At 52.9% G+C, this 13,330-nt stretch overlaps 2 long non-coding RNA genes across 2 annotated transcripts; one reads left to right on the plus strand and one right to left on the minus strand.

Annotated features, from left to right (window-relative positions):
• Positions 1 to 269: 269 nt before the first annotated feature.
• LOC132389828 (uncharacterized) lies at positions 270 to 7,889 on the minus strand. The gene is made up of 3 exons (XR_009510702.1): positions 7,836 to 7,889; positions 6,583 to 6,625; positions 270 to 6,410 (listed from the first exon to the last, which is right to left on the minus strand). It is a non-coding gene; the product is annotated as an uncharacterized LOC132389828 (long non-coding RNA).
• A 488-nt stretch (positions 7,890 to 8,377) lies between these two features.
• Positions 8,378 to 10,385, plus strand: LOC132389827 (uncharacterized). The gene is made up of 3 exons (XR_009510701.1): positions 8,378 to 8,463; positions 8,679 to 9,499; positions 9,718 to 10,385. It is a non-coding gene; the product is annotated as an uncharacterized LOC132389827 (long non-coding RNA).
• The last annotated feature ends 2,945 nt before the right edge of the window (positions 10,386 to 13,330 follow it).

The raw sequence follows: 13,330 nt of genomic DNA on the forward strand, positions 1-13,330 counted from the left end.
AATCGCAACTTTAACAGTACTTAACGGGTGAATTAATAATTCCCCGGAGTATGAGTATCTACCCCACTGGTTCAATGCTCAAGGTAATACTGTATACTTCGAAGTATAAATCAACAGCATTAAAAAAATTAATCACGGATGACCCCCACAATTTTAACCCCAGGTTCGGCTAGCGTCTTATCTAGTGGAAGACTGCCCCTGGCCCGGCCAAATTTTAGAAATCTAGCTTGGTTAAATTAGTACCATGAAATAACAAACAGTACACGATATGCGATCAAATGACTGAGCTCTTTAATTCTTAATTTGACGATGTGGTTAGTAAAGAAACACAAAAATGAAAAGGGCCCATTCTCATGAAACAGTCTAATACACACGTTGGAGCTCACGGTTTAGTCCAATCATTCCCCGTTGACCTCCTCCAAGCATCACCGACACTCGGACCCTCACTCCAAGTCCACTCCATCTGGCGGTCTCTCCATTCAAATCTCTCTTCATCTCTCATCGACAAAAGACCACGAATACCTCCTCTCAGACTCACAAGAAAGAAACAACAGGTCTCTCATTGGATGGCACACATTCCATAGCCCCAGTTATCTCTAGTCAGAACCCTAACATTGCTGCTACAGAGAAGCCATTATATTAGCAGTGAAACCTACAGTATGTTACACACACAAAGCAAAACCGGATAGATGCATGAACTGTGCCTGACCAACGCACAGAATTATCAGTTCAGAAACAAAGAGAAAGTTTTATACAGGACATTGAAACTAAATTCGACTCAGCAAAATGGACATCCACCCCACCCTCTTCCCCGGCACACAGTTAACAACATGTACAGAGATAATGAACTTATGGTCTAATATCTGGTCAAACAGGGTGTCACACAATCACGAAGCAAGCTGGATCTGTGAGAAAAAAGAACACACTCACACAACTAAAGACATCCAAATACCAGAATTGGCGTTGAAAATGGTTATCAACTGAAAACGTACTGGCAGTGAGAACGTTCATAACTATTGACATAAAATATGCTCGTCTTCCCCCATACCAGTAACAACAGAATAACCACAAGACATAGGTGCAAAATTGGGCAATTCAGCCCATCAAGTGTGCTCTGCCATTATATCATGGATGATCCATTTCCTTTACAACCCCATTCCCCTACCTTCTCCTCATAACCTTTCACACCCTCATTGATCAAGAACCTATCAACCTCCAACTTAAATGCACACCACTGCGACCTGACTTCCACAGCAGAGAATTCACATATTCATCTACCTTGCACAGCATTTGATAAGATACCCCATGCAAGGATCTATCGATTCCATCATCTAAATCGTCGATGTATAACATTAGAAAGATGCATTCCCAACACAGATCCCTGTGGAACACCACTGTTCGCTGGCAGCCAATCCGAAAAGGTTTCTTTTATTCCCAATCCTTTCCTCAAGCCAATCAGCCACAGCTCTATACCTATAATTCCATGGGCTTTTAACTAGTTCAGCACTCTCGTCTGGCATATTGTCAAAGGCCAGAAAATCCATGTACGCAACATCCACTTTGAACATCTCCTTTGTTTATTCTTCTTATTGTTTCAAAGAACTCTTAACAGATTTGTCAGATTTGTCTTCCTTAAGAAAATTATGTTCAATTTGGACTACTTTGTCATCTGCCTCCAAATACCCCAAAACCAGATAAAGGACAATCATCTCCAACATCATCCCAACCTCTGAGATTAGGCTTACGGCCTATAATCCCCCTTTTCCACCTCCCTCTTTAATAAGAGATTCTTTACTATTTCTTTAGAGATCCATTGCTAATGCCTCCAAATCCTACCAGCTACCTGGTTAACTGGATCAGCAAATCCGTGGATATCACCTTTTATTCGTGTTTGATGTTTCAGCCTGATTTCTCTGAGTTGGACAAACCACACCTGGTGTGCATGAAAAGAGATACCTTCTAATCAGAGCAGCGACAGTGATGTTGAGGGCAGTTTTGTGGCAGTTTTTCTGAATTCAGGAAGCAGCAAGCAGCCAGGGGGATTTATCAGAAAGGGTCGATAAAAACAGCGCATCTGCAGCTGCAGCATTCGTTCATTTCGAGTGTGAGATCAGGTTTGGGTCAGGTACCTTGTCCGTACGTTACTCCCTCTCTGTCCATATTTGTTCATTCCTCATCAGTTAGTGCCTTGTAAATTAGTGAGAATGGCTCCAGGGCCAGTGTTGTATACTTTGCGTGGGATGTGGGACATCTGGGATGTACCCGGTCCCCCATATAAACACATCTATACCAGAAGCACTGAGTTGCAGCTCCTGAGAGAACGTATTAAGGAACTGGAACTGCAGCTAGAAGAGGCTGTTTTTTTTTTGAGGATGTGACTAAACACATTGATGAAGGCAGAGCCATTGATGTAGTGTATATGGATTTCAGCAAGGAATTTGATGAGGTACCCCATGCAAGGCTTATTGAGAAAGTAAGGAGGCATGGGATCCAAGGGGATCTTAATTTGTGGCTCCAGAATTGGCTTGCCCACTGAAGGCAAAGAGTGGTTGTAGACGAGTCATATTCTGCATGGAGGTCGGTGACCAGTGGTGTGCCTCAGGGATCTGTTCTGTGACCCCTACTATTTGTAATTTTTAGAAATGCAAGTGGAGGGATGGGTTAGTAAATCTGCTAATGACACAAAGGTTGGGGGTGTTGTGGATAGTGTGGAGGGCTGTCAGAGATTACAGCAGGACATCGATAGGACGCAAAACTGGGCTGAGAAGTGGCAGATGGAGTTCAACCCAGGTAAGTGAGCGGTGGTTCATTTTGATAGGTCAAATATGATGGCAGAATATAGTATTAATGGTAAGACTCCCAGCAGTGTGGAGGATCAGAGGGATCAGAGGGAGTCTATAGGACGCTCAAAGCTGCTGTGCAGGTTGACTCTGTGGTTAAGAAGTCATACTGTACATTGGCCTTCATCAACTGCGGGTTTGATTTCGAGAGCCAAGAGGTAAAGTTGCAACTATATAGGATCCTGGTCAGACCCCACTTGAAGTACTGTGCTCAGTTCTGGTCGCCTCATCCAGGAAGGATGTGGAAACCATAGAAAGGGTGCAGAGGAGATTTACAATTATGTTGCCTGGATTGAGGAGCATGCTTTACAAGAATAATTTGAGTGAACTCAGCTTTTCTCCTTGGAGTGATAGAGGATGAGAGATGACCTGATAGAGGTGTATAAGATGATGAGAGGCATTGATCATGTGGATAGTCAGAGGCTTTTTCCCAGGGCTGAAATGGTTGCCACAAGAGGACACAGGTTGAAGGTGCTGGGGAGAAGGTACTGAGGAGATATCAGGGGTAAGTTTTTTACACAGAGAGTGGTGAGTGTGTGGAATGGGCTGCCGGCAACAGTTGTGGAGGACGATACGATAGGGTCTTTTGAGAGACACCTGGATAGGTACATGGAGCTTGGGAAGATAGACGGCCATGGGTAACCCAATGTACCGGTAATTTCTAAAGTAAGGACAGAACAGTATAGTGGGCCAAAGGGCTGTAGATTTTCTATGCTCTCTGATTAGGGAGAGAGAGCCGGCGGTGTGGCGAATGCTTGGTGAACAAAGAAGCCTTTGCAGTCCTGCAAGTCTGTGTCTTTGCTGCATTCTCGAGTGCTTGGTGATGGGTGTCGATGCTTTTTTTTGTCGGTGGGAGGAGGGGGGAATTGTGGTCACTGCCGCTTATGCACGGGAGGGAGGCGTACTAGCATTTAGCTGCCATTCATTCTTCGAGCGCCCCTCTGTTTTTGGAGAGGGTTCAGAGAAGATTCATGAGAAGGGCTGCAGAAATGAAAGGGTTACTGTATGAGGAACATCTGGCAGCTCTTGGGCTGTGTTCCCTGGAGTTCAGGAGAATGAGGGGGGATCTCAATTATTTCCCATGGTAGGGAATTCTAGGACAAGAGGGCACGACTTCAAGGACGTCTATTTAGAACTGAGATGTGGAGAAATTACTTTGGTCAGAGGGTGGTAAATCTGTGGAATTTGTTGTCACGAGCAGCTGTGGAGGTCAAGTCATTGGGTGTATTTAAGGCAGAGATGGATAGGTTCTTGATTAGCCGGGGCATCAAAGGGTAGGGGTGAAATCAGAGGAGTGGAGATGACTGGAAGAATTGGATCAGTCCACGATTGAATGGCGAAGCAGACTCGATGGGCCGAATGGCATACTTCTGCTTCTATACCCTATTGTCTCACGGTCCGTTCGTGGATGGTTGTGAAGAAAAAGAATTTCAGGATGTATATTGTATAAACTCCTCTGACGTTCAATGTGCCTCTGAAACCTTTGAAATCATCCTGCTTCTATTCTCACAGGTGTGTGGCCCAGGCAGCGATTCAGAAATCACTACCCGGGACGTCCTGCTTCTCAGCTTCCTGCCTTGCTCTCTAAATTCTCTATTCCGATCGTCTTTTGCTTTTCCTTCGTATGTCATTGGTACCAATATTGTACCAAGACATTTGGCGGCTCTACGCACCTCTCCAAAATACGGTGGACGGTCCCTGACCCTGGCACCACGGAGCCAACATACCATTCGGGTGTCCAGACAAACTCCTGTCTATTGCCATGACTGTTCAGTCCCCAGGCACTACCGCTCCCGCCTTCTCACTCTTTCCCTTCCGCACCACGGATCGCCTGGGTTCCCTGCTCCGACACCCCTTGAGTCACTTCATTGATTCCTCACCCTCCCTGATCCTTCCTGGATTCTCCCCCCCCCCATCACTATAGCCCCCGCCCCAGGTCGCTCCCAGGCCAAACACAGATTCCCAGCCATCCCCGATACCTCCTAGGTCCCTCTATCGGCCCCTCCCACTCCACAATCGCTAGTGACCCTGCACCGAACCCTCCCCCTCTCCGATCGATCCTGAACCCTCGCTCGGTACACTCCCTACCGACCGTCCTGAGCCCAAATCTCGACAAAATCGCACTCCGCCCCTCCTAAGCCGCGGTAACCACATCTCCAATGCCCTGACACCTCCAGCTCCCCTCCCCGATCCCAGCTAGCTACTCACTCCGATCATTACCTCCCCTCCCCGATCCCAGCTAGGTACTCACTCCGATCATTACCTCCCCTCCCCGATCCCAGCTAGGTACTCACTCCTATCATTACCTCCCCTCCCCGATCCCAGCTAGGTACTCACTCCGATCATTACCTCCCCTCCCCGATCCCAGCTAGGTACTCACTCCAATCATTACCTCCGACTACCCTGATCCCAGCGAGGTACTCACTCCGATCATTACCTCCCCTACCCCGATCCCAGCTAGGTACTCACTCTGATCATTACCTCCCCTACCCCGATCCCAGCTAGGTACTCACTCCGATCATTACCACCCCTCCCCGATCCCAGCTAGGTACTCACTCCGATCATTACCTCCCCTACCCCGATCCCAGCTAGGTACTCACTCCGATCATTACCTCTCATCCCCGATCCCAGCTAGGTACTCACTCCAATCGTTACCTCCCCTACCCTGATCCCAGTGAGGTACTCACTCCGATCATTACCTCCCCTACCCCGATCCCAGCTAGGTACTCACTCCGATCATTACCTCTCATCCCCGATCCCAGCTAGGTACTCACTCCGATCATTACCTCCCCTACCCCGATCCCAGCTAGGTACTCACTCCGATCATTACCTCTCATCCCCGATCCCAGCTAGGTACTCACTCCAATCATTACCTCCCCTACCCTGATCCCAGCGAGGTACTCACTCCGATCATTACCTCCCCTACCCCGATCCCAGCTAGGTACTCACTCCGATCATTACCTCCCCTACCCCGATCCCAGCTAGGTACTCACTCCGATCATTACCTCCCCTCCCCGATCCCAGCTAGGTACTCACTCCGATCATTACCTCCCCTCCCCGATCCCAGCTAGGTACTCACTCCGATCATTACCTCCCCTACCCCGATCCCAGCTAGGTACTCACTCTGATCATTACCTCCCCTACCCCGATCCCAGCTAGGTACTCACTCCGATCATTACCTCCCCTACCCCGATCCCAGCTAGGTACTCACTCCGATCATTACCTCCCCTACCGGATCCCAGCTAGGAACTCACCCCGATCATTACCTCCCCTACCCCGATCTCAGCTAGGTACTCACTCCGATCATTACCTCCCCTACCCCGATCCCAGCAAGGTACTCACTCCGATCATTACCTCCCCTCCCCGATCCCAGCTAGGTACTCCCTCCGATCATTACCTCCCCTCCCCGATCCCAGCTAGGTACTCACTCCGATCATTACCTCCCCTCCCCGATCCCAGCTAGGTACTCAATCCGATTATTACCTCCCCTACCCCGATCCCAGCTAGGTACTCACTCCGATCATTACCTCCCCTACCGGATCCCAGCTAGGAACTCACTCCGATCATTACCTCCCCTCCCCGATCCCAGCTAGGTACTCACTCCGATCATTACCTCCCCTCCCCGATCCCAGCTAGGTACTCACTCCGATCATTACCTCCCCTCCCTGATCCCAGCTAGGTACTCACTCCGATCATTACCTCCCCTCCCCGATCCCAGCTAGGTACTCACTCCGATCATTACCTCCCCTACCGGATCCCAGCTAGGAACTCACTCCGATCATTACCTCCCCTCCCTGATCCCAGCTAGGTACTCACTCCGATCATTACCTCCCCTCCCCGATCCCAGCTAGGTACTCACTCCGATCATTACCTCCCCTCCCCGATCCCAGCTAGGAACTCACTCCGATCATTACCTCCCCTCCCCGATCCCAGCTAGGTACTCACTCCGATCATTACCTCCCCTCCCCGATCCCAGCTAGGTACTCACTCCGATCATTACCTCCCCTACCCCGATCCCAGCTAGGTACTCACTACAATCATTACCTCCCCTACCCCGATCCCAGCTAGGTACTCACTCCGATCATTACCTCCCCTCCCCGATCCCAGCTAAGTACTCACTCCGATCATTACCTCCCCTACCCCGATCCCAGCTAGGTACTCACTCCGATCATTACCTCCCTCCCCGATCCCAGCTAGGTACTCACTCCGATCATTACCTCCCCTCCCCGATCCCAGCTAGGTACTCACTCCGATCATTACAGCCCCTCCCCGATCCCAGCTAGGTACTCAATCCGATTATTACCTCCCCTCCCCGATCCCAGCTAGGTACTCACTCCGATCATTACCTCCCCTCCCTGATCCCAGCTAGGTACTCACTCCGATCATTACCTCCCCTACCCCGATCCCAGCTAGGTACTCACTCCGATCATTACCTCCCCTACCCCGATCCCAGCTAGGTACTCACGTCGATCATTACCTCCCCTCCCCGATCCCAGCTAGGTACTCACTCCGATCATTACCTCCCCTCCCCAATCCCAGCTAGGTACTCACTCCGATCATTACCTCCCCTCCCCGATCCCAGCTAGGTACTCACTCCGATCATTACCTCCCCTACCCGATCCCAGCTAGGTACTCACTCCGATCATTACCTCCCCTCCCCGATCCCAGCTAGGTACTCACTCCGATCATTACCTCCCCTACCCCGATCCCAGCTAGGAAATCACGTCGATCATTACATCCCCTCCCCGATCCCAGCTAGGTACTCACTCCGATCATTACCTCCCCTCCCCGATCCCAGCTAGGTACTCACTCCGATCATTACCTCCCCTACCCCGATCCCAGCTAGGTACTCACTCCGATCATTACCTCCCCTACCCGATCCCAGCTAGGTACTCACTCCGATCATTACCTCCCCTCCCCGATCCCAGCTAGGTACTCACGTCGATCATTACCTCCCCTCCCCGATCCCAGCTAGGAACTCACTCCGATCATTACCTCCCCTACCCCGATCTCAGCTAGGTACTCACTCCGATCATTACCTCCCCTCCCCGATCCCAGCTAGGTACTCACTCCGATCATTACCTCCCTCCCCGATCCCAGCTAGGTACTCACTCCGATCATTACCGCCCCTCCCCGATCCCAGCTAGGTACTCACTCCGATTATTACCTCCCCTCCCCGATCCCAGCTAGGTACTCACTCCGATCATTACCTCCCCTACCCCGATCCCAGCTAGGTACTCACGTCGATCATTACCTCCCCTCCCCGATCCCAGCTAGGTACACACTCCGATCATTACCTCCCCTACCCTGATCCCAGCAAGGTACTCACTCCGATCATTACCTCCCCTACCCCGATCCCAGCTAGGTACTCAGTCCGATCATTACCTCCCCTACCCCGATCCCAGCTAGGTACTCACTCCGATCATTACCTCCCTCCCCGATCCCAGCTAGGTACTCACTCCGATCATTACCTCCCCTCCCCGATCCCAGCTAGGTACTCACTCCGATCATTACCTCCCCTACCCCGATCCCAGCTAGGTACTCACTCCGATCATTACCTCCCCTCCCCGATCCCAGCTAGGTACTCACTCCGATCATTACCTCCCTCCCCGATCCCAGCTAGGTACTCACTCCGATCATTACCTCCCCTCCCCGATCCCAGCTAGGTACTCACTCCGATCATTACCTCGCCTCCCCGATCCCAGCTAGGTACTCACTCCGATCATTACCGCCCCTCCCCGATCCCAGCTAGGTACTCACTCCGATCATTACCGCCCCTCCCCGATCCCAGCTAGGTACTCACTCCGATCATTACCTCCCCTCCCCGATCCCAGCTAGGTACTCACTCCGATCATTACCGCCCCTCCCCGATCCCAGCTAGGTACTCACTCCGATTATTACCTCCCCTCCCCGATCCCAGCTAGGTACTCACTCCGATCATTACCTCCCCTACCCCGATCCCAGCTAGGTACTCACTCCGATTATTACCTCCCCTCCCTGATCCCAGCTAGGTACTCACTCCGATCATTACCTCCCCTACCCCGATCCCAGCTAGGTACTCACTCCGATCATTACCTCCCCTACCCCGATCCCAGCTAGGTACTCACGTCGATCATTACCTCCCCTCCCCGATCCCAGCTAGGTACTCACTCCGATCATTACCTCCCCTCCCCAATCCCAGCTAGGTACTCACTCCGATCATTACCTCCCCTCCCCGATCCCAGCTAGGTACTCACTCCGATCATTACCTCCCCTACCCGATCCCAGCTAGGTACTCACTCCGATCATTACCTCCCCTCCCCGATCCCAGCTAGGTACTCACTCCGATCATTACAACCCCTCCCCGATCCCAGCTAGGTACTCACTCCGATCATTACCTCCCCTACCCCGATCCCAGCTAGGTACTCACTCCGATCATTACCTCCCCTACCCGATCCCAGCTAGGTACTCACTCCGATCATTACCTCCCCTCCCCGATCCCAGCTAGGTACTCACGTCGATCATTACCTCCCCTCCCCGATCCCAGCTAGGAACTCACTCCGATCATTACCTCCCCTACCCCGATCTCAGCTAGGTACTCACTCCGATCATTACCTCCCCTCCCCGATCCCAGCTAGGTACTCACTCCGATCATTACCTCCCTCCCCGATCCCAGCTAGGTACTCACTCCGATCATTACCTCCCCTACCGGATCCCAGCTAGGAACTCACTCCGATCATTACCTCCCCTACCCCGATCTCAGCTAGGTACTCACTCCGATCATTACCTCCCCTACCCCGATCCCAGCAAGGTACTCACTCCGATCATTACCTCCCCTCCCCGATCCCAGCTAGGTACTCACTCCGATCATTACCTCCCCTACCCCGATCCCAGCTAGGTACTCACTCCGATCATTACCGCCCCTCCCCGATCCCAGCTAGGTACTCACTCCGATTATTACCTCCCCTCCCCGATCCCAGCTAGGTACTCACTCCGATCATTACCTCCCCTACCCCGATCCCAGCTAGGTACTCACGTCGATCATTACCTCCCCTCCCCGATCCCAGCTAGGTACACACTCCGATCATTACCTCCCCTACCCCGATCCCAGCAAGGTACTCACTCCGATCATTACCTCCCCTACCCCGATCCCAGCTAGGTACTCACTCCGATCATTACCTCCCCTACCCCGATCCCAGCTAGGTACTCACTCCGATCATTACCTCCCCTCCCCGATCCCAGCTAGGTACTCACTCCGATCATTACCTCCCCTCCCCGATCCCAGCTAGGTACTCACTCCGATCATTACCTCCCCTACCCCGATCCCAGCTAGGTACTCACTCCGATCATTACCTCCCCTACCCCGATCCCAGCTAGGTACTCACTCCGATCATTACCTCCACTACCCCGATCCCAGCTAGGTACTCACTCCGATCATTACCTCCACTACCCCGATCCCAGCTAGGTACTCACTCCGATCATTACCTCCACTACCCCGATCCCAGCTAGGTACTCACTCCGATCATTACCTCCCCTCCCCGATCCCAGCTAGGTACTCACTCCGATCATTACCTCCCTCCCCGATCCCAGCTAGGTACTCACTCCGATCATTACCTCCCTCCCCGATCCCAGCTAGGTACTCACTCCGATCATTACCTCCCCTCCCCGATCCCAGCTAGGTACTCACTCCGATCATTACCGCCACTACCCCGATCCCAGCTAGGTACTCACTCTGATCATTACCTCCACTACCCCGATCCCAGCTAGGTACTCACTCCGATCATTACCTCCACTACCCCAATCCCAGCTAGGTACTCACTCCGATCATTACCTCCCCTCCCCGATCCCAGCTAGGTACTCACTCCGATCATTACCTCCCCTCCCCGATCCCAGCTAGGTACTCACTCCGATGATTACCTCCACTACCCCGATCCCAGCTAGGTACTCACTCTGATCATTACCTCCACTACCCCGATCCCAGCTAGGTACTCACTCCGATCATTACCTCCCCTCCCCGATCCCAGCTAGGTACTCACTCCGATCATTACCTCCCTCCCCGATCCCAGCTAGGTACTCACTCCGATCATTAGCTCCCCTCCCCGATCCCAGCTAGGAACTCACTCCGATCATTACCTCCCCTACCCCGATCCCAGCTAGGTACTCACTCCAATCATTACCTCCCCTCCCCGATCCCAGCTAGGTACTCACTCCGATCATTACCTCCCCTCCCCGATCCCAGCTAGGTACTCACTCCGATCATTACCTCCCCTCCCCGATCCCAGCTAGGTACTCACTCCGATCATTACCTCCCTCCCCGATCCCAGCTAGGTACTCACTCCGATCATTAGCTCCCCTCCCCGATCCCAGCTAGGTACTCACTCCGATCATTACCTCCCCTACCCCGATCCCAGCTAGGTACTCACTCCAATCATTACCTCCCCTCCCCGATCCCAGCTAGGTACTCACTCCGATCATTACCTCCCCTCCCCGATCCCAGCTAGGTACTCACTCCGATCATTACCTCCCCTCCCCGATCCCAGCTAGGTACTCACTCCGATCATTACCTCCCCTCCCCGATCCCAGCTAGGTACTCACTCCGATCATTACAGCCCCTCCCCGATCCCAGCTAGGTACTCAATCCGATTATTACCTCCCCTCCCCGATCCCAGCTAGGTACTCACTCCGATCATTACCTCCCCTCCCTGATCCCAGCTAGGTACTCACTCCGATCATTACCTCCCCTACCCCGATCCCAGCTAGGTACTCACTCCGATCATTACCTCCCCTACCCCGATCCCAGCTAGGTACTCACGTCGATCATTACCTCCCCTCCCCGATCCCAGCTAGGTACTCACTCCGATCATTACCTCCCCTCCCCAATCCCAGCTAGGTACTCACTCCGATCATTACCTCCCCTCCCCGATCCCAGCTAGGTACTCACTCCGATCATTACCTCCCCTACCCGATCCCAGCTAGGTACTCACTCCGATCATTACCTCCCCTCCCCGATCCCAGCTAGGTACTCACTCCGATCATTACCTCCCCTACCCCGATCCCAGCTAGGTACTCACGTCGATCATTACATCCCCTCCCCGATCCCAGCTAGGTACTCACTCCGATCATTACCTCCCCTCCCCGATCCCAGCTAGGTACTCACTCCGATCATTACCTCCCCTACCCCGATCCCAGCTAGGTACTCACTCCGATCATTACCTCCCCTACCCGATCCCAGCTAGGTACTCACTCCGATCATTACCTCCCCTCCCCGATCCCAGCTAGGTACTCACGTCGATCATTACCTCCCCTCCCCGATCCCAGCTAGGAACTCACTCCGATCATTACCTCCCCTACCCCGATCTCAGCTAGGTACTCACTCCGATCATTACCTCCCCTCCCCGATCCCAGCTAGGTACTCACTCCGATCATTACCTCCCCTACCCCGATCCCATCTAGGTACTCACTCCGATCATTACCTCCCCTCCCCGATCCCAGCTAGGTACTCACTCCGATCATTACCTCCCCTCCCCGATCCCAGCTAGGTACTCACTCCGATCATTACCTCCCTCCCCGATCCCAGCTAGGTACTCACTCCGATCATTACCTCCCCTCCCCGATCCCAGCTAGGTACTCACTCCGATCATTACCTCGCCTCCCCGATCCCAGCTAGGTACTCACTCCGATCATTACCGCCCCTCCCCGATCCCAGCTAGGTACTCACTCCGATCATTACCGCCCCTCCCCGATCCCAGCTAGGTACTCACTCCGATCATTACCTCCCCTCCCCGATCCCAGCTAGGTACTCACTCCGATCATTACCGCCCCTCCCCGATCCCAGCTAGGTACTCACTCCGATTATTACCTCCCCTCCCCGATCCCAGCTAGGTACTCACTCCGATCATTACCTCCCCTCCCTGATCCCAGCTAGGTACTCACTCCGATCATTACCTCCCCTACCCCGATCCCAGCTAGGTACTCACGTCGATCATTACCGCCCCTCCCCGATCCCAGCTAGGTACTCACTCCGATTATTACCTCCCCTCCCCGATCCCAGCTAGGTACTCACTCCGATCATTACCTCCCCTCCCTGATCCCAGCTAGGTACTCACTCCGATCATTACCTCCCCTACCCCGATCCCAGCTAGGTACTCACGTCGATCATTACCTCCCCTCCCCGATCCCAGCTAGGTACTCACTCCGATCATTACCTCCCCTACCCGATCCCAGCTAGGTACTCACTCCGATCATTACCTCCCCTCCCCAATCCCAGCTAGGTACTCACTCCGATCATTACCTCCCCTACCCGATCCCAGCTAGGTACTCACTCCGATCATTACCTCCCCTCCCCAATCCCAGCTAGGTACTCACTCCGATCATTACCTCCCCTCCCCGATCCCAGCTAGGTACTCACTCCGATCATTACCTCCCCTACCCCGATCCCAGCTAGGTACTCACTCCGATCATTACCTCCCCTACCCCGATCCCAGCTAGGTACTCACTCTGATCATTACCTC

Source organism: Hypanus sabinus, unplaced genomic scaffold (genome assembly GCF_030144855.1).
Source record: "Hypanus sabinus isolate sHypSab1 unplaced genomic scaffold, sHypSab1.hap1 scaffold_670, whole genome shotgun sequence".
In the NCBI taxonomy this organism is placed as follows: domain Eukaryota; kingdom Metazoa; phylum Chordata; class Chondrichthyes; order Myliobatiformes; family Dasyatidae; genus Hypanus; species Hypanus sabinus.